The following is a 19,807-nucleotide window of genomic DNA, read 5'->3' on the forward strand; positions in this document are numbered from 1 at the left end:
CTTCTAAAATTATAGAACCCACTGTCCTTCAGTCACATAGTTTTTTGGCACAGGATAACATATTCTATAAAAACACTGTGTCATTGTTTGTGGGTATAAGTTTGACTCATGAACAACTATATTTCAATTATGTTCTATACTGCCCATTCCAAATACGATTGGCCTCAGTGAAGTCTGATAGCACATAGGCAGCTCGAAAATTCTAAACATGTACCTATGACTCATGTCTTTCCAGACCATATCTTAGAATCCTGCCATTTAAACAGAGAGATCTAGTACCTGAGATTTCACAATTCTTCATTTTGGGGCAAACTACTTAGTTCCAGGATCTCCTTTTTATATGGGAAATACACTTCCAGGGTAATTAATCATTGATGCTTTTTCAAAATCATTGTATATAACAATTAGATAGGATTGTTGCCTAGGATACCAGGCAAATGAAGAAAAGAGACAAAATGGGAGAAGCCTTATTTAGGGAAGAGGAAGAGAGATTATGATGTTTCAACTTAGAAAAGACTGTCTTGGATGGAGTAAATGTGGGATGGGGGGAGGAGGGGATGCCCTGCTTGGAGGAACAGCACTACACAGGATTCATTGTCCTGTTGAGGGGCAGGTGCATGACTGATGTGCACAGAGTGATTTGGAAAGGAAAGATTGAATAGCGGCAAAAGCAAGCCGCACCCCTTTCCTTATCTGTATTTTTTTTTTAACATCTTTATTGGAGTATAATTGCTTTACAATGGTGTGTTAGTTTCTGCTTTATAACAAAGTGAATCAGTTATACATATACATATGTTCCCATATCTCTTCCCTCTTGCATCTCCCTCCCTCCCACCCTCCCTATCCCACCCCTCTAGGTGGTCACAAAGCACAGAACTGATCTCCCTGTGCTATGCAGTTGCTTCCCACTAGCTATCTATTTTACGTTTGGTAGTGTATATATGTCCATGCCACTCTCTCACTTTGTCACAGCTTACCCTTCCTCCTCCCCATATCCTCAAGTCCATTCTCTAGTAGGTCTGTGTCTTTATTCCCGTCTTGCCACTAGGTTCTTCATGACCTTTTTTTTTTTTTTCTCCCTTAGATTCCATATATATGTGTTAGCATACTGTATTTGTTTTTCTCTTTCTGACTTACTTCACTCTGTATGACAGACTCTAACTCCATCCACCTCACTACAAATAACTCCATTTCATTTCTTTTTATGGCTGAGTAATATTCCATTGTATATATGTGCCACATCTTCTTTATCCATTCATCCGATGATGGACATTTAGGTTGCTTCCATGTCCTAGCTATTGTAAATAGAGCTGCAATGAACACTGTGGTCCATGTCTCTTTTTGAATTATGGTTTTCTCAGGGTATATGCCCAGTAGTGGGATTGCTGGGTCATATGGTAGTTCTATTTTTAGTTTTTTAAGGAACCTCCATACTGTTCTCCATAGTGGCTGTATCAATTTACATTCCCACCAACAGTGCAAGAGGGTTCCCTTTTCTCCACACCCTCTCCAGCATTTATTGTTTCTAGATTTTTTGATTATGGCCATTCTGACCGGTGTGAGATGATATCTCATTGTAGTTTTGACTTGCATTTCTCTAATGATTAATGATGTAGAGCATTCTTTCATGTGTTTGTTGGCAATCTGTATATCTTCTTTGGAGAAATGTCTATTTAGGTCTTCTGCCCATTTTTGGATTGGGTTGCTTGTTTTTTTGTTATTGAGCTGCATGAGCTGCTTGTAAATTTTGGAGATTAATCCTTTGTCAGTTGCTTCATTTGCAAATATTTTCTCCCATTCTGATGGTTGTCTTTTGGTCTTGTTTATGGTTTCCTTTGCTGTGCAAAAGCTTTTAAGTTTCATTAGGTCCCATTTGTTTATTTGTGTTTTTATTTCCATTTCTCTAGGAGGTGAGTCAAAAAGGATCTTGCTGTGATTTATGTCATAGAGTGTTCTGCCTATGTTTTCCTCTAAGAGTTTGATAGTGTCTGGCCTTACATTTAGGTCTTTAATCCATTTTGAGTTTATTTTTGTGTATGGTGTTAGGGAGTGTTCTAATTTCCTACTTTTACATGTACCTGTCCAGTTTTCCCAGCACCACTTATTGAAGAGGCTGTCTTTTCTCCACTGTATATGCTTGCCTCCTTTATCAAAGATAAGGTGACCATATGTGCATGGGTTTATCTCTGGGCTTTCTATCCTGTTCCATTGATCTATATTTCTGTTTTTGTGCCAGTACCATACTGTCTTGATTACTGTAGCTTTGTAGTATAGTCTGAAGTCAGGGAGCCTGATTCATCCAGCTCCATTTTTCATTCTCAAGATTGCTTTTAGCCACAGCAACCAGAGAAGAAAAAGAAATAAAAGGAATCCAAATCGGAAAAGAAGAAGTAAAGCTGTCACTGTTTGCAGATGACATGATACTATACATAGAGAATCCTAAAGATGCTACCAGAAAACTACTAGAGCTAATCAATGAATTTGGTAAAGTAGCAGGATACAAAATTAATGCACAGAAATCTCTTGCATTCCTATACACTAATGATGAAAAATCTGAAAGTGAAATTAAGAAAACACTCCCATTTACCACTGCAACAAAAAGAATAAAATATCTAGGAATAAACCTACCTAAGGAGACAAAAGACCTGTATGCAGAAAACTATAAGACACTGATGAAAGAAATTAAAGATGATACAAATAGATGGAGAGATATACCATGTTCTTGGATTGGAAGAATCAACATTGTGAAAATGACTCTACTACCCAAAGCAATCTACAGATTCAATGCAATGCCTATCAAACTACCACTGGCATTTTTCACAGAACTAGAACAAAAAATTACACAATTTGTATGGAAACACAAAAGACTCCTTATCTGTATATTAACCGTTTCCTAGTCTGCTACAGGAGGTGAAGCTCTGGGCAGCCAGGGGATGTCTAACACATCTGTGGCTTTGGCAGGCACAGTGACTGTCAAATGTGGGAGAAGTGGTTGTGGGAGAAGTCACTTGCAAGCTTGGGCGGAAAGAAGGTGGAAAACATGTGCTCAGTACACTCCTTTCACTCAGAATTTTAGAAGGATACCTTTCTGCATCTATTAAAAGCTTACATGCCGTTTACTTAGTATGGAACCTCTGGAAGTATTTATAACTACGAATGGGGCATTTAGGTAGACGGAGCACCCACTCCACAACATGAGTTTGAGCGTGACACTGGCCTTAACTCTTCTACTCTTGGAAGCATCTGGTGGGAATTTTAATCTCCACAGATCATCAGAATTGATTTCTAACGTTGGCACAAAATCCATTTCTGACTTAGGTGAGCGTGAAGCAAATAGAGCAGTTATCTTGTCCTTTCAGTAGCGACTGAACTTGATCCCCCCGATGTGGCGCTCACCGTGGCGCTTGCTGGACCCCCCCACCCCCCCGGGCAGAATCAGGGGCTGAGAGAAGGAGGAACTCCACGCCTGGGCAGCGGTTCCTCAGGTCCGTGGCAGCCGCGTCTGTCAGCAGGCGGTGCGACCTGCTCCCGAAACCGCATCTGCGACGGGGCATCGTGTGACATGCTGCCATTACAGTCCCTGCCTTCCTGCTGGGGGTTAACCCTTCATAAACGCTTAATGATATTGCAAAAGCGTGTTTATATAAACTATGGTAGAGTTATTGTAAAAGACACATCCATTTAAAACTTACTTTAAAATTATTATTTCTAAAAGAGACAAGTGGAGGACACAGCTCCCCTGGGAAGACTTAATTTAATCTCTTCTCATGGGCAACAGCGAAGAAACTGCGCTCCCCTGGCTCACAGGTTCCTCTCAGTTTTCACTGACAGCCTAGAGCCGGGAGAGGTAAGAGCCGCGGGGAACGCTGCTGGAATGAAGACACCTGTGGCCCCACCGCGCGGGTCTCCCGCTGCTTTGTTTCTGCTCCTCTCCAGGCAGCGGCCCCGGAACACCTGTCTCTCCTCCCGTCTCAACCCCGCACGGGTTCCTGACCCTTTGCTGTCGTCCTGGCTTCTTAGGAAAGGAGACCAGCTGGCTGCTGCGGGTCTGACTCTAAGACCTGCGCTAGCAAAGCAGGAGACGTGCCAAGGATGAGGCGGGAGCGGCTGCACGGCCGCCAACCCTGGGGCCCAAGTTTCCCAGGTTCTCTGTCGTTACCGTGAATTAGCTCGTCACGCGCTGTGCCTCAGGCGCTTGGCGTGTCCTAGACATCACATCATTTGAAATTTTCGTCTTCCACGGTACTTTCACGTGGTTTTAGAGACGTGAGTTAACTCAGATGAGCTGAACGTTATGCAAAGGGGAGAGCAGTGTCACGAACAAGGACACTGGTTTTTCTGCCCAGGCATCACGCTGAGCACAGCTCGTGCATTAGGCGATTTCACCTCACACAGTCCTGCCAGGAGGAGATTTATGACGACCATGCGCGAAGGACACGCGTACAGACTGAAGGTCACAGATGTCATGAAACTTACCCAAGGTCACACAGCTGGAGAGTCTGGGGCCAGACTTTGAATCCAAGGGGTTTGACTCCGGACGCTGCTCCTAACCTCCCGTGTGCAATGACCAGGCGCATTCTTCTTACAGACTGTCCCAGAACCTGTCACAGGTTTCTAACACGGGGGGAACTGAAGTAGTTAGGAAGTGAATTCATCCTTTCTGTCAACAGACATTTATTTTGCTTACTCTGTTCCAGGCACTGCTCTGGGAACAGCAGTTACAGCCACGAACAAGACAGAAGTCTCGGAGATCATACTCTTGCGGATGGATGGGAAAGTGGTGAGTCCCCCAGTTCACCTGGTATATCTGCTGACACGTTAGTGAACTGTTGTCATAAATCAATGAGTGATGTGAATACTGCAAATTTAAGCTGCAAGAATCAGTGCTTTAATCATTAATTTTCATCGTCGTTGTGACCAGAACCGCGTCGTATTCCTGGGAGCGTCCCCCTCACTGAGCACAGGACCCTGACATCTGCCTCTGGTGGCTCCTCAAAAATTGTTTGTTGAATAAGAGATTGTTACGGACATAAAAATTTATGTACATTACTTTCCATTCTTTAAAGAACACATGGCAATTTGTTCTTGTGAGTAATATAAACCAAGTCTGATTCTTAATAACTGGCCGTTTGTTTTTTGAGTAATTTTACAGCCAGTCTTGATTAACAATGTGGAATTTGTAAACAGTGCAATATTTAAACAAATGCTGGATTAACAGAGGTGTCTAAATGCTTTTCCTTAACTAAAAAATACTCTAGATTTATTTTTTTCAGTGACAAAAATAACAGCAGCCTTCATGCCCTGCTTTTCTGTTTGTTTGTTTGTTTGTTTGTTTTACCATCTGTAAGTAGGGGCTTTGTAGTCCAGAATCTCATTCTGCATGTCTCTGGAACACTTATTGACAGTTATTACTCTTCTCTTTATTGAGCACTGAACACTCCCTTCCACCAGAGGGAAAGAAATTTTCCATTGTTTATTTCAATTTTATATTTTAGATGTTTTAAAAGGTAATTGTACTTTTATCTGTTGTCATCGAATTTAAAAAAAGATGGAGTCAAACACTTGACAAATTGCCTGCCAGCCAGTGTCAGTGGGGGACATGATGTCAGAACTCGGTCGTCAAGGAAGGCCGGGAGGAAGACACGTGCCCGAGAAAGCAGGCCTGCCCACGTTCAGGTCAGTGGTGGGCAGTAAAGTGGACACAAGAACACAGCCTCCGTTTTTAGGGATGTAGACTTTTAGAGCTGGAAGAACCCCGGAGACGGGTATTCCCCTAATTCCACAGAGTAATTATCAAGATGATTAACCACTGTGGTTTTCCTTGCCTTCTTATAAATATGGAGCTTGGAGTGAAGGCAGGACTAGAATCCAGACAGCCAGAAGCTTGTCGGTTGTTCTTTCAGTTGATTAATTCATTCTTTTACTTTATGCACTAAGCTGAGCTGGGTGTAAGCAGCTATGAAGTGATGAGGACGGAGCAACTAATGACCTGGGACGGTCGGGGGGGTGGGTCTGGAGAGGAGAGAGCACTGGAGCACAGTGCACAGTAGACAAGATCCTAACGACCAGACCCAGCAAGCTCTGTATTTTGTTCTGATTCCTCACCAAAAAAAAACAAACAAAAAACACAATTTATTTTACTCAGAACTAAATGAATGTTACAGTAATCACCAGGAATCAATGTGATCAGGAGTATGCAGAAAAAAAAAAAGCCTACAGTCATAGGCTCACAGCTGCAGAGTTTCATGGAACCCTTGGAACATAATGCCCAGAAAAATAAAATATCTTTTATTAATAAAACTCAGAGAAATTTAACAAAAACATTTCTTCCTTTCAGGAAATCTTGCATTTCTGTCAAAGCACCAAACCTAAAATGATAATGGCATGAGGCTCAGATACAAGGGCTTAAAACCCACAATAGCAAATCAGAAGCCACTCCTGGCTTCTCCCAGGACTTTCTGTCATCTCTAAGGTCACATCTACATTGAGTTCATCCCTCCAACATTCGATGTATTTCCAGTAGAATTCACCAGATGGGCTTGTGTCCTATTAGGCTACTACAGTTCTCAAAGACAATGTGTTAGCTATTGATAATCATTTAGCTTAACTAGATTCCCCCTCCTCCTTTAAGCTTACAATATATTAGACGTTATTTCAAATGCCATCGATTTACTATTTAAAAGCATATAATTGTTTCCAGACCATCTTCTGGGCAAAGAAATTTTTAAGTCTTTTCTAAAATTTAATATCATTAGAGAATTTATAAAACTGGACCAGGGTGCCTAAGTAATACATATTTAAACTACTATTTACACCTGGCCTCTTAGCAAACCACTGAAAATTTATTTTTAAATGCCATTTAACTAATATAAATTTATCTGTGTTTAATAACATATACCCTGCTGTAATTTAAACTAGAGACCTCTCTTTCCTCATGTTGAAACGATTAGTAGAAAAAGAAAATCGCACAGAGAAATACACCAGAATGCAGTGATATCAGGAATCATTTAGGCCCTAACCTTCAGATCTTAACCTTCAGATCACAAGCACTGATGAAGTGGAGTCTGTGAAAGGCATGGGGGAGGCTCTGGGATGAACACGGAGAAATCACTCCCCTCTTCCAAGCCCATGTTCCCATGTCCACCCCTATGATAATCTCCTTTATGCCAAATTCCTCCTAAAAATCAGTCAGTTTTTATTTAATTCCTGATTGGAGCATTTATTGTTCCTCGGCAGAATCCACGGTACAAATGAACTATCATTGTTTGAAGCCACTGAGATTTTGAGATTGTTTTTTCCTGGAGCACAAGCTAGCCTAGACGAATCCAGTCACTTTGCAGGTGCAAAAGATGTATTAATGAAACTAGCGTTCAAGATAAGGGAGGCTGTATTGGAAATCTAATTGAGGCCATGGCTTTCTTGAGTTGATTCCTTCCTATTTTGTCGCTTATTCATTTCCCTGTCGTAAAGTATAATAGGTTTTAATTATCATACACATGAATTTGGCCAATCTTTAATAAGATGTGGGAAGATTCTGATCTTCCCTGTCTGTCTAGGTCACTGCCTTGGATCCCAACAGACTGCACATCTCTGTGCTGACACCCGCAGTGTCATTTCTCCAGCAGGCTCTCCATAGTCCACGAGGACCTAATCACTGCGCCCATTCCAGGCGTCCGTGCCACACAACTTCCTGACAAAACTGACAATGATTGGCAGACTTGTCTGCAGCTGGAAATAGGGGCCAGAACTAGAAGCACCGGAGTTTAATGATCCTGCTTGATACTGGCCTTTGTGAGTAGAAAGAGGTGACAGATGCACTCACCTACTTTAAAAGCAAAGGACTCCCGCCCTACTACTTTTCCCAGCTGAAATTCTTCATCCAACTGAAAGTATACTCATCAGGAGTGGAAAGTTGTTATCTTTAAGGAAATAGCAGAGCCCTTGTTACAGTCGCTTTCTGGAAACCCGGCACAGCAAGGTGCATGGGTTTGTAGGTAGGACCACCTTAGCCCAAAGCCCTAAAGTGGACTCATGCTCAGCAGTCACATCTCTATTTTGTTTGTCAATGTGTGGTCTAAATTGGTTTCTGATCCAGTGTGATTAGTATTAGTTGTGGATATTATCTTCTCAGTGGTTATATTATCACTTTTTCTCTAAGTTTATACTGGTATCCCCAAATAGAGCAGCTGCCAGCCCAGTGGTTTAGCTTTAGTGATTCTTTATGCTGTATAATTCCTTATGCTGTATAATGGGGTAATTGTAGTTAAGTATGTTAGAAGGTGCATGAAACATAGTCTGTTCAAAAAACATGTGCTGTTTTTTCTGCCTGGGGTACTGAAGAAACATTTGTCTCAATATGATTAAGTCATTATATTTCCCTTAAGTCAATCCCTCCTTTTACATTCCCTGACTTGGTTAGTGAAGCTTTATTCCCTTCCAGTTAAAGACTGGACTATAAACTATAGCCAAGTTTGAATTATTTTGCTCCCTTGCATACACAGCACAAAGACCCCCTTCATTGAAACTCTATAGTCTCTTTCAGGATCATTCTTCTTTCACCATTCCTAGTGTCACTTTCTTCAAGTCTTCATTTATGGCAGTTAATGGATCCCTTTTCTATTTTTATATTGTCCTTGTATTGTACTGACCACATTGTATTTTAAAGGTCAGTCTCCCCTGCTGGACTGTGAGATTTTTTTTTTTTTTTTGGACTGTGAGATTTTAAAGACTTATGTGCCTCAGTCTCTCTAGATCCCAGGACAGGATCTGTGAACTAATAAGTTCTCCATAAATGGCTGTTGAATGAAGAGTTTCTGAGTTCATCTGCAGCCACTAGTCTCCCCTCCTAGGCATCTTCACAAACCATGATATTAAACTCTTAAAGTAGACCTCCATTCATAAAACTCCACTGGTCAAAAATGCTCACTGGCACTAGATTTATTAACAAATAAGATGAAGGCTCCACAGCCTAATATTCAAAAGCCTTCTCAATCTGCATGACTTCCCAAATCTTTCCCAAATCATTGTTTCAGAAAACTTAACAACAGAGTTCAGATGCACTCCTTGCTTTATTCCTTATATCAATGTCTCACCTGTGCTTTGCTCATGATATTTCCTCTACCTCAAATAGTTTCCCCCTTTTTCTTCATCTTCATGTTCCAACTTTTTTTCTATTATTTTTTTAATTGAAGTATAGTTGATTTACAGTGTTAGTTTCTGGTGTACATCAAAATGATTCAGTTATACATATATATTCTTTCTCATATTCTTTTCCATTATGGTTTATTACAGGATATTGACTATAGTTCCCTGTGCTATACAGTAGGACCTTGTTGTTTATCTGTTTTATACATTAGTAGTCTGTATCTGCTAATCCCAACTCCTAATTTATGCCTCCCTCACCCCCTTTCCCCTTTGGTAATGTTTGTTTTCTATGTCTGTGAGTCTATTTCTGTTTTGTAAATAAGTTCATTTGTATCATATTTTAAATTCTACATATAAGTGATATCATATGGTATTTGTCTTTCTCTGTCTGGCTTACTTCACTTAGTATGACAATCTCTAGGTCCATCCATGTCACTGCAAATGGCATTTCTTTTTTATGGCTGAGTAGTATTCCATTGTGTGTACATACCACATCTTTATCCATTCATCTGTCGATGGACATTTAGGTTGCTTCCATATCTTGGCTCTTATGAATAGTGCTGCTATGAACATTGGGGTGCATGTATCTTTTTGAATTATAGTTTTCTCTGGATATATGCCCAGGAGTGGGATTGCTGGATCATATGGTAGCTCTATTTTTAGTTTTTTGAGGGACCTCCATACTGTTTTCCATAGTGGCTGCACCAATTTACATTCCCACCAGCAGTGTAGGAGGGTTCTCTTTTCTCCACACCCTCTCCAGCATTTATTATTTGTAGACTTTCTGATGACAGTCATTCCGACCTGTGTGAGGTGATACCTCATTGTAGTTTTGATTTGCACTTCTCTAGTAATTAGCGATGTTGAGCATCTTTTCATGTGCCTATTGTCCATTTGTATGTCTTCTTTGGAGAAATGTCTATTTAGGTCTTCTGCCCATTTTTTGATTGGGTTGTTTGTTTTTTTGTTATTGAATTGTATGAGCTGTTTGTAAATTTTGGAGACTAATCCCTTGTCGGTCACATTGTTTGCAAATATTTTCTCCCATTCTGTAGGTTGCCTTTTCATTTTGTTTATGGTTTCCTTTGCTGTGCAAAAGCTTGTAAGTTTGATTAGGTCCCATTTGTTTATTTTTGCTTTTATTTCTATTTCCTTGGGAGAGAGACCTAAGAAAACATTGCTATGATTTATATCAGAGAATGTTTTGCCTATGTTATCTTCTAAGAGTTTTATGGTGTCATGTCTTATATTTAAGTCTTTAAGCCATTTTGAGCTTATTTTTGTGTATTATGTGAGGGTGTGTTGTAACTTCATTGATTTATGTGCGGCTGTCCAGCTTTCCAAACACCACTTGCTAAAGAGACTGTCTTTTCTCCATTGTTTATTCTTCCCTCTTTTGTTGAAGATTAATTGACCATAGGTGTGTGGGTTTATTTCTGGGCTCTCTGTTCTGTTCCGTTGATCCATATGTCTGTTTTTGTGCCAATACCACATTGTTTTATTACTGTAGCTTTGTAGTATTGTCTGAAGTCTGAGTGGTTTATGCCTCCAGCTTTGTTCTTATTCCTCAGGATTGCTTTGGCAATTCTGGGTCTTTTATGGTTCCATATAAATTTTAGGATTATTATATTCCATCTTTATGTATTCTACAACATAGTAATTGTACTCCTCCAGTCCTCAGTCATTCAGCAGGCCTTTAGGGCATTCCTAGCATGTCCCAGACAGTGTGTGTGGCAGAGGACATACAGAAATGGAAGATGCCATTGTGCCCTAAAGGAACTCAATTCTGGGGGATGGACAGACGTGCAAACTCTTAAAATGCAGTGAAATGTGTTCACATGGTACTCTGGGAGCTCAAGGGATATGTACCTACCCCAGGTGAGGGAGAACAGTGTTGGGAAATGCACCATGGGGAGGCTGTAATATCTGGGTTGAGTTTCAAAACTTAGATATAAGTTAGCTACAAAAATGCATGTAGTAAGAATATTATAAATGGAAAGAGCAAGAAGTGGCAAGATTGGGGATTCTAGTATGGGTAGCACAATTGAAGCAGTCCCCGTAATTCTCACAGTTTGCCTGCCTTGAAACCATAGAATCGTGTCTATACCTCTCATGTATATACTAATTGTCACCCTATATTATAGTTTTAACATGATAATTTGATCTTCATTATTAGACAAGAAAATGAGAACTATGCCTGATTTGTCTTCTTATCCTTAACATATCCTTAAAAATATGTTCTATTTACATAGTACATGATTGATACACGTTTGTTGACTATATGAATAATTTTAGTTTGCACAGTCCTGAATTTTCACTTCAGTAATACTGAGCATTTGGACTCTGAGTATTCGGTTCATTACTTTGAAAGAGGGGTTAGTACTATCTTACTTTTATTGTATCTACAAGAGAAATGCTGGCAAGCTGTTTAAATTTAAGGAAAAATCATTAAGGCTCTGATAATCATCATGACATATTCTTCTGACGTTATGATATTATATTCAATATGTTATTGGTGTATGCTAGCAAAGCAAGTGCAAATTCCCTATCTGATAATGCAACCCTTGCTCAGGCCACCTGTAATATTTGTGAGGCTTGTAACAAGAGAACCAATAAAGGCCCACATGTCGTAAATCTGTGTATTTAAAATTTATAAATAACACTAAAAAACTAAGTAAAATATGCTCTAGGCTCCTACCTTGATAAGGTACCTTCCTAATCACAAGGAAGTGCAGGTTCACATTCCAAACTCTCAGACTCTGTGGAGGTTGGGATTTAAAGATAGAAGCATAGGAGAAAAAAATCATATCCCACAGGAGAAGCTAGTGGTCCTCTCCCCTACTCTTCCTCACCCCTTGCATCCTCCCACACTAGGAAGGCCTTGTACTCATGTGGACAACCCTATATACAGGTTAAAGCTTTCTTATGGGCGGGGGGGATGAAATAGATGAAGGAGATTTAGAGGTACAAACTACAGTTATAAAATAAATAAATCATGGGGATGTAATGTACAACATAGGGAATATAGTCACTAATATTGTAAGAATTTTGTGTGATGACAGGTGGTGAGTAATAGTGGTAACTATTTCAAAATGTGTGTAAATATTGAATCACTATGATGTTTACCTGAAACTAATATGATACTATATGTCAATTATACTTCAATAATAAAAAAACTTTTTTCATACCTCCCGTTAATATCTGCCACTTAGTTACCCCTCAGGCCCAGGGCTGTACACACCTGAGGCAGGTCTGCTCTCAGCATGCTGCACCCAGGAAGAAGCCCACACAGCCCTGGAAGGGGACTCAGGGCCATTAGAGAAGGGAATCCCTGGGACGTGAGTACCCAGAGTGTGGGCTAGAAGTGGATTGCTAGTGGTCCACCCAGGAGCCCGGTCAGAGGCTTGGAAGGGGCCTTTGTTGTCTGGGCCTTAAAGCAGTATTTCTGCTTCCTAACATCTCCCTCAACACACTCTGTCTGTCACTCCCATGAAGATACAGTCACCGTCATAGGCATTTAATAGCTTCAGATATATTTTAAGGGAAATTAATGTTTCTTCCTCTGAGAAAGGTATAGTTAATGAAGAAAATATAATGAACATGTATAAAGGATCTCAGATCCTACAAATATACAGCAGAATATTTTGTGAGTAGCTCAGGGGTACAAATAATCAATATAGTGACTGTAATCATGTGTGAAACTGATTTTATCTTAATGGATTAACCAGGAAATAATGAAACAAAGGACTCTGGATAAATTGTTAAAGAAGACAATGAGAGTGTCTATGAAAAATTGAAACCAAAAAAATCTGGCTGCAGAAAAGTCATCACCAGGATAGCTGATAACTAGAATCAGTCTGTCAAGAACATCTATGGTTTCCTGATGCATGTAAGAGCAATGGGGTCTCCATCTGATGAGGTAAAATCCTTTGACAGAAAGGTTTATTCAAACTTTTTAAATTTAGTTCAAAAATAACTATAAAATGGAATTTGGGAGACTTCCACTAAAATTATCAATAGAGCTGTGAGTTTGATATAAGCCTATACTAATTTCTGATGGCAGAAAACTGGTCATCTTTCTCAATGATAACTATGAAACTGTGATCTAGGTTTAAAAATACAAATGAATTTAATGAGAATTCTTTTTTAGGAATAATATTCCTTTGGAAAGGTTAAGATTTGATGTCTATAGATATCAACTGGCAACAGTGGAAAAACCACTGGATTCAGAACTTGACTCCAGTTGGAATGGCAGCAGTCAGTTGTATGACTTGGAGTGAGATATTCAAACCAATTAGTCAAACCAATTAACTGTTTTGAAAAAACAGTTTCCCAACATACAATAGGGACAATGGTATCTAATATAATTGTTGTGAAGATTAAATTGGGCCACATGTGAAAGTGCTTTGTAAATGGCATTGTGTTGTTCAATTGTTATATACTAATATTAATATTATGTGCCCTAACTCTCTCACTGTGATTTCTGATATATTCATATGTAAAGAATGTATCCCCTACTAGCTGATTTACTTCTTTTCAGCTCAGTAGCAGTTAATTCCTCAAATTTGAATCACTGCAGTGCTCTGATTCAGTCATTAAGATGACTAATCTGAATCAAGGTGTCATCTTGCTAGTTGTTGCTTTCATCTTAACAAGCAATTAGGATCAATTATGTATTCATCTATTTGATTGTTTGACAACTGAGACTTTCTGTAACTAAGTGACTCTACTACCCAAAGCAATCTACAGATTCAATGCAATCCCTATCAAACTACCAATGGCATTTTTCAAGGAACTAGAACAGAAAATTTCACAATTTGTATGGAAACACAAAAGACCCCGAATATCCAAAGCAATCTTGAGAAAGAAAAACGGAGCTGGAGGAATCAGGCTCCTGGACTTCAGACTATACTACAAAGCTACAGTAATCAAGACAGTATGGTACTAGCACAAAAACAGAAATATAGATCAATGGAACAGGATGGAAAGCCCAGAGATAAACCCACACACATATGGTCACCTTATCTTTGACAAAGGAGGCAAGAATATACAATGGAGAAAAGAGTCTCTTCAATACGTCGTGCTGGGAAAACTGGACAGCTACATGTAAAAGAATGACATTAGAACACTCCCTAACACCATACACAAAAATAAACTCAAAATGGATTAAAGACCTGAATGTGAGACTGGACACTATAAAAGTCTTAGAGGAAAACATAGGCAGAACACTCTATGACAAATCACAGCAAGATCCTTTTTGACCCACCTCCCAGAGTAATGGAAATAAAAACAAAAAGAAACAAATGGGACCTAATGAAACTCAAAAGCTTTTGCATAGCAAAGGAAACCATAAACAAAACGAAAAGACAACCCACAGATTGGGAGAAAATATTTGCAAATGATGTGACCAACAAGGGATTAGTCTCCAAAATTTACAAACAGCTCATGTGGCTTAATATTATCAGAACAAACAACCCAGTCAAAAACTGGGCAGAAGACCCAAATAGTCATTTCTCCAAAGAAGAAATACAGGTGGCCAAGAAGCACATGAAGAGATGTTCAACATCGCTAATTATTAGAGAAATGCAAGTCAAAACTACAATGAGATATCACCTCACACCAGTCAAAATGGCTAGCATCAAAAAATCCATAAACAATAAATGCTGGAGAGGGTGTGGAGAAAAGGGAACCCTCCTACACTGTTGGTGGGAATGTAAATTGGTGCAACCACTTGTGGAGAACAGTATGGAGGTTCCTTAAAAAACTAAAAATAAAGCTACCATATGATCCTGCAATCCCACTCCTGGGCATATATCCAGAGAAAAACATGGTCCGAAAGGATACATGCACCCCAGTGTTCATTGCAGCACTGTTTACAATAGCCAAGACATGGCAGCAACCTAAATGTCCATCAACAGAGGAATGGATATAGGAGATGTGGTACATATATACAATGGAATATTACTCAGCCATTAAAAAGAATGAAATAATGCCATTTGCAGTGACATGGATGGACCTAGAGATTGTCATACTGATGAAGTAAGTCAGACAGAAAGGGAAATATCATATATTGCTTATATGAGGAATCTAAAAAGAAATGATACAAATGAACTTATTTACAAAACAGAAACAGACTCACAGACTTAGGGAACAAACTTATAATTACCACGGGGGAAGGGTGGGGAGAAGGGATAGTTAGGGAGTTTGGGATTGACATGTACACACTGCTATATTTAAAATAGATAACCAACAAGGACCTACTGTATAGCACAGGGAACTCTGCTCAGTATTATGTAACAACCTAAATGGGAAAAGAATTTGAAAAAGAATAGATACATGTACATGTTTAACTGAATCACTTTGCTGTACACCTGAAACTACCACAACATTGTTAATCAACTATACTCCAATATAAAATAAAAAGTTTTAAAAAATCGCAATTTTATTTTTGTACTTAAAAATAGTTTATTTATGTCATCAAATACCCAGTTAGTGTTAAAAATTACAACCAATTTGTACATCATAATTTTTTAATATTGTATGTAATAAAGATATAAATAATACCTGCATATTATAATGATTGATATGCATTTCATGCTCATTTAATCTATATATTTCCCCTTCATCTTTCCCCCTACCGTTCAATAATAAAATAGTTGAGTACTTACTAAGTGCCGAGTTCTGTGGAAAATGAATCCTTCTAATGTGGCTTCTGTGGCTTCTAATCATTACAAAGGTACTGCAAGTTGGGCATTGATTTTCTCATTTTCTCTTGCCCATTACTATGTTTCAGACATAGGAGTGTCTGACTACAAATTTGTGTTCTTTCCATGATACCATGAACCCTCTGATTTCACTTCACGGGCACACAAATGTACCAACACCCGCATCTTTACTGATCAACGCCGTTGCCATGCAATTTTCTCTCATACTCATACCTTTCATCATACAAGGGAGGAAGCTAATGTGTTTCTTAAGATAAACTAATTTCTGTCAAGAACTTTAATGAGAACTTAGGTATGGAGTGGTACCTACCAAGCACCATTATGGATTAATTAATAACAAGTCAATTCAAACTCACCTCATTTCATAATTTTGACAGGGTTCATTCTTCACTAGCACAGTGGATGAGGATAAGAGCACAGAAAGATAGTGTATGAACCTTATTAAGAGACTTTCACAATATTCTGTGGTAGTGATAGAGAGTCAGGGGTTATACGTTAGTAAAATTATTTAAATTCAAAGAGCCAAGACCAATTAAAACAAAAATGTTTGAGAGACTAATACTGAATGTAAATACAGTGCTAAATATTCAGCCAGATTTGAGAAACTGAAATAGCAAAAGAGGGAATGTCAACGTTTGAACAAAGAGAGTTCAGATAATAAGAGACCCAGACCAAAATATCTCATCCATTGTGGTGTGGCTGCTGCCTGTCTTCTAATTGTATTCTCTACATGTACCATTCTTAAGGACTCCTTACTGGTAATACAGTAGATTAATTGTTCATAGCTTCCTTAGCTTGATGGGGGAAACACTTTGAGGTAGAGACTGCCATTTTGTATATGAGATAAAATAATAACTTGAGATATCAGCATATCATATAACAGCATAAAATATAATATGTAAGTAATAACTTATGGAGGCTGTATGGTATAGTGGTAATGGAACAGGATTGTGATGATATTACCTGGGTATATGTCCCAGCTCTGCCACTTACTAGCTGTGTAACTTTAGGAAAAGTACTTAACCTCTCTGCTGCCTTAATATGCTAATCTATGCAGTACTAGTGCCTAATTCACACAGTGGTAGGGAGGCTCCAGTGAGTTAATACAGGTAAAATTGTTTAACATAATGCTAGTACACAGTAAGCACTGCTTATGAGTAGGTAGTGTTTACTATCTATAAGAAATGGAATATATGGATATTTCTGTTGGGAGATATTCTCCATGGGTCTTTGATGTTTCTCTATACATCTTGCAAGCAGAGGCACTTGTTCAGAACTATCTTTTCTAAGATGTTTTCAGAGTGAACAACCTTAGGAGATAGAGAAAATGTGTCTTGAAATAATATGTGAACCTTAAACTTTAAATTGAAGTGGAATTATTATTATTATTATTATTATTTATTTATTTTTTAGCCATGCCACACGGCTTGCAGGATCTCAGTTTCCCGACCAGGGATCAAACCTGGGCCACAGCAGTGAAAGCCCGGAATCCTAACCACTAGGCCACCAGGGAACTCCCGGAACTATTATTTTTATATGTTGATAATCTATCAGTTAGTTGAGGTATACAGGTGTATTTATCACTGTAAGAATAAAATAACTGCAACAAAATTATACAAATAGTTATATAATAGCTAAGTAATAAGGAAAATTATTTGAAAGTTAATGCAAATATTCTCAATGTACATTAAGTAGACAATTTACAAAGGATATTATAACCCTTTTAAGACATCAAATATATATAACAATTTACATAATAATAAAACAGTAATGGTGACTAGATTATAAAATAATCCTTTTAGGTTTTTTTTTGTTATACTAGCACTCATAACATAAAATCAAATTTAAGAACTGTATTTAGCACTGTTATTTCATTTCACTAGGCCATGAATCATTCAAGAGAAAAGGTCCTATTTGTGACATCTTCAAATCTTGAGAGGATGACTTAATCACAGCATGTTAACTTTACTACCACAAAATTACATTAGGATGAATAAATCTAAAGTCATATGCAATAGTATTCATGAAATTTATTAAATCCAGAAGTAAAAATGAACATAGACTTAAAGAGAAGGTGTGACTTAAAGAGGAAGTATTAGAGAAAAATGGCGTGTCTCACATACTTTAAATTCCCAAGAGCAATATATGAGAGATCTAGTTTCTCTGCATCCTCACCATCATTTGATAGTCAATGTTTTCTATTTTAGCTATTCTGATACGTGTGTAGTGGTATCTCATCCTGGTCTTAATTTTCATTTCTCTAACAGCTTACGATGTTGAACACCTTTTCACATGTTTGTCATCTAAAAAATCTCTTTGCTGCCATGTCTCTTAATGTCTTTTGGCCATTTTTAATTGAATGTTTTAAAATGTTGACTTTTGAGAGTTCTTTATATATTCTAGATATGAGTCCTTTTGTCAGATATATGGTTTGCAAATATTTTCTCCAAGCCTTTAGTTTTCCTTTTCCTGCTCTTACTGGGGTTCTTCACACGGCAAAAGTTGTTAATTTTGATGAAGTCCAATTTTTTGATTTCTATTATGGATTGTGACTTTGATGTCATGTCTAAAAATTCTTCACCAATTACTAGGTACTGGAGATTTCCTTCTATGTTATCATCTAAATGTTTTATAATTTCACATTTTACATTTAGTCTGTGATAAATTTTGAGTTGATTTTTGAGATGAGGTGTAAGATGCAGGTCTACCTTCTTTTTTGGGGGGGCTGTGGATATCCAGTTGTTCCAGCACCATTTGTTGAAAAGACTATCCTTCCTTCTTTGAATTGCTTTTGCACCTTTGTAAAAAATCAGTTGTTTGTACTTGTTCAGATCTGTTTCTGCGTTCCCTACTGTATCATTGGTCTACGTGTCTAAACGTCAATACCACACAGTCTTAATTACTGTAGCTATAAAATAAGTCTTGAAACTTGGTAGATGGCTTTCTCCCATTTTATATTATTTTTTCAAAATTGTTTTAGCTATTCTAGATTCTTTGCCTTTTCATACAAATTCTAGAATTAACTCATCTATACTTACAGAATATCTTGCTGGTATTTTGATAGGAATTGTGTTAAACTTGAATATCAATTTGGAGAGAATTGTAATTGTTACTATGTTGAGTCTTCCAATCTTCCTTGATTTCTTCCACCAAGATTTTATAGTTTTTAAGAGTATAAGTCTTATAACATGTTTTGATATATTTTCAGCTGAGTATTTAATTTTTGAATGGTTGTTAAGGTATTATATTTTTAAATTTTTTCCATATGTTCATTGCTAATATATAAAAATACAATTAATTTTTGTATGTCAACCTTTTATGCTGTGATCTTGCCAAATCCACTTCTTAGTTCCAGGAGATTTTTTTGTAGATTTCTTAGATTTTCTATGTAGATCATCATATCATCTTCAAATAGGGACAGTTTAATTTATTCCTTTTTGATCTATTTAACTTTATTTCTTTTCCTTGCTTTATTGTACTAGCTAGAACTTCCAGTAGCATGTTGAATAGCAGTGGTGTGGGTGAAATCCTTGCCTTATTCCCAGTCTTGGGGGAAAGCATTCAGCCTTTCAGTTAAGTGTGACTTTAGCTGTAATTTTCTTATATATGATCTTTATGAACTTAAGGAACTTTCTCTCTATTACTAGTTTTCTGAGAGTTTTTATCATAAATGGGTATTGAATTTTGTGAAATGATTTTTCTGCATCAGTTGATGATTGTATGATTTTTCTTATTAGGCCTGTTAATGTGGTATGTTACAATGATTGATTTTCAAACATCAAACCAGCTTGGCATCATTGAAATAAACCCAACTTGGTCATGTTGTATAATTATTTTTATATATTGTTGAATTTTATTTGCTAATAATTTGTTACTAATTTTTGAATCTAATATCATGAGAGATATTCATCAATGGTTTACTTTTTTGTACTGTTTTT

This window comes from Balaenoptera ricei, chromosome X (assembly GCF_028023285.1).
Source record: "Balaenoptera ricei isolate mBalRic1 chromosome X, mBalRic1.hap2, whole genome shotgun sequence".
NCBI lineage: Eukaryota > Metazoa > Chordata > Mammalia > Artiodactyla > Balaenopteridae > Balaenoptera > Balaenoptera ricei.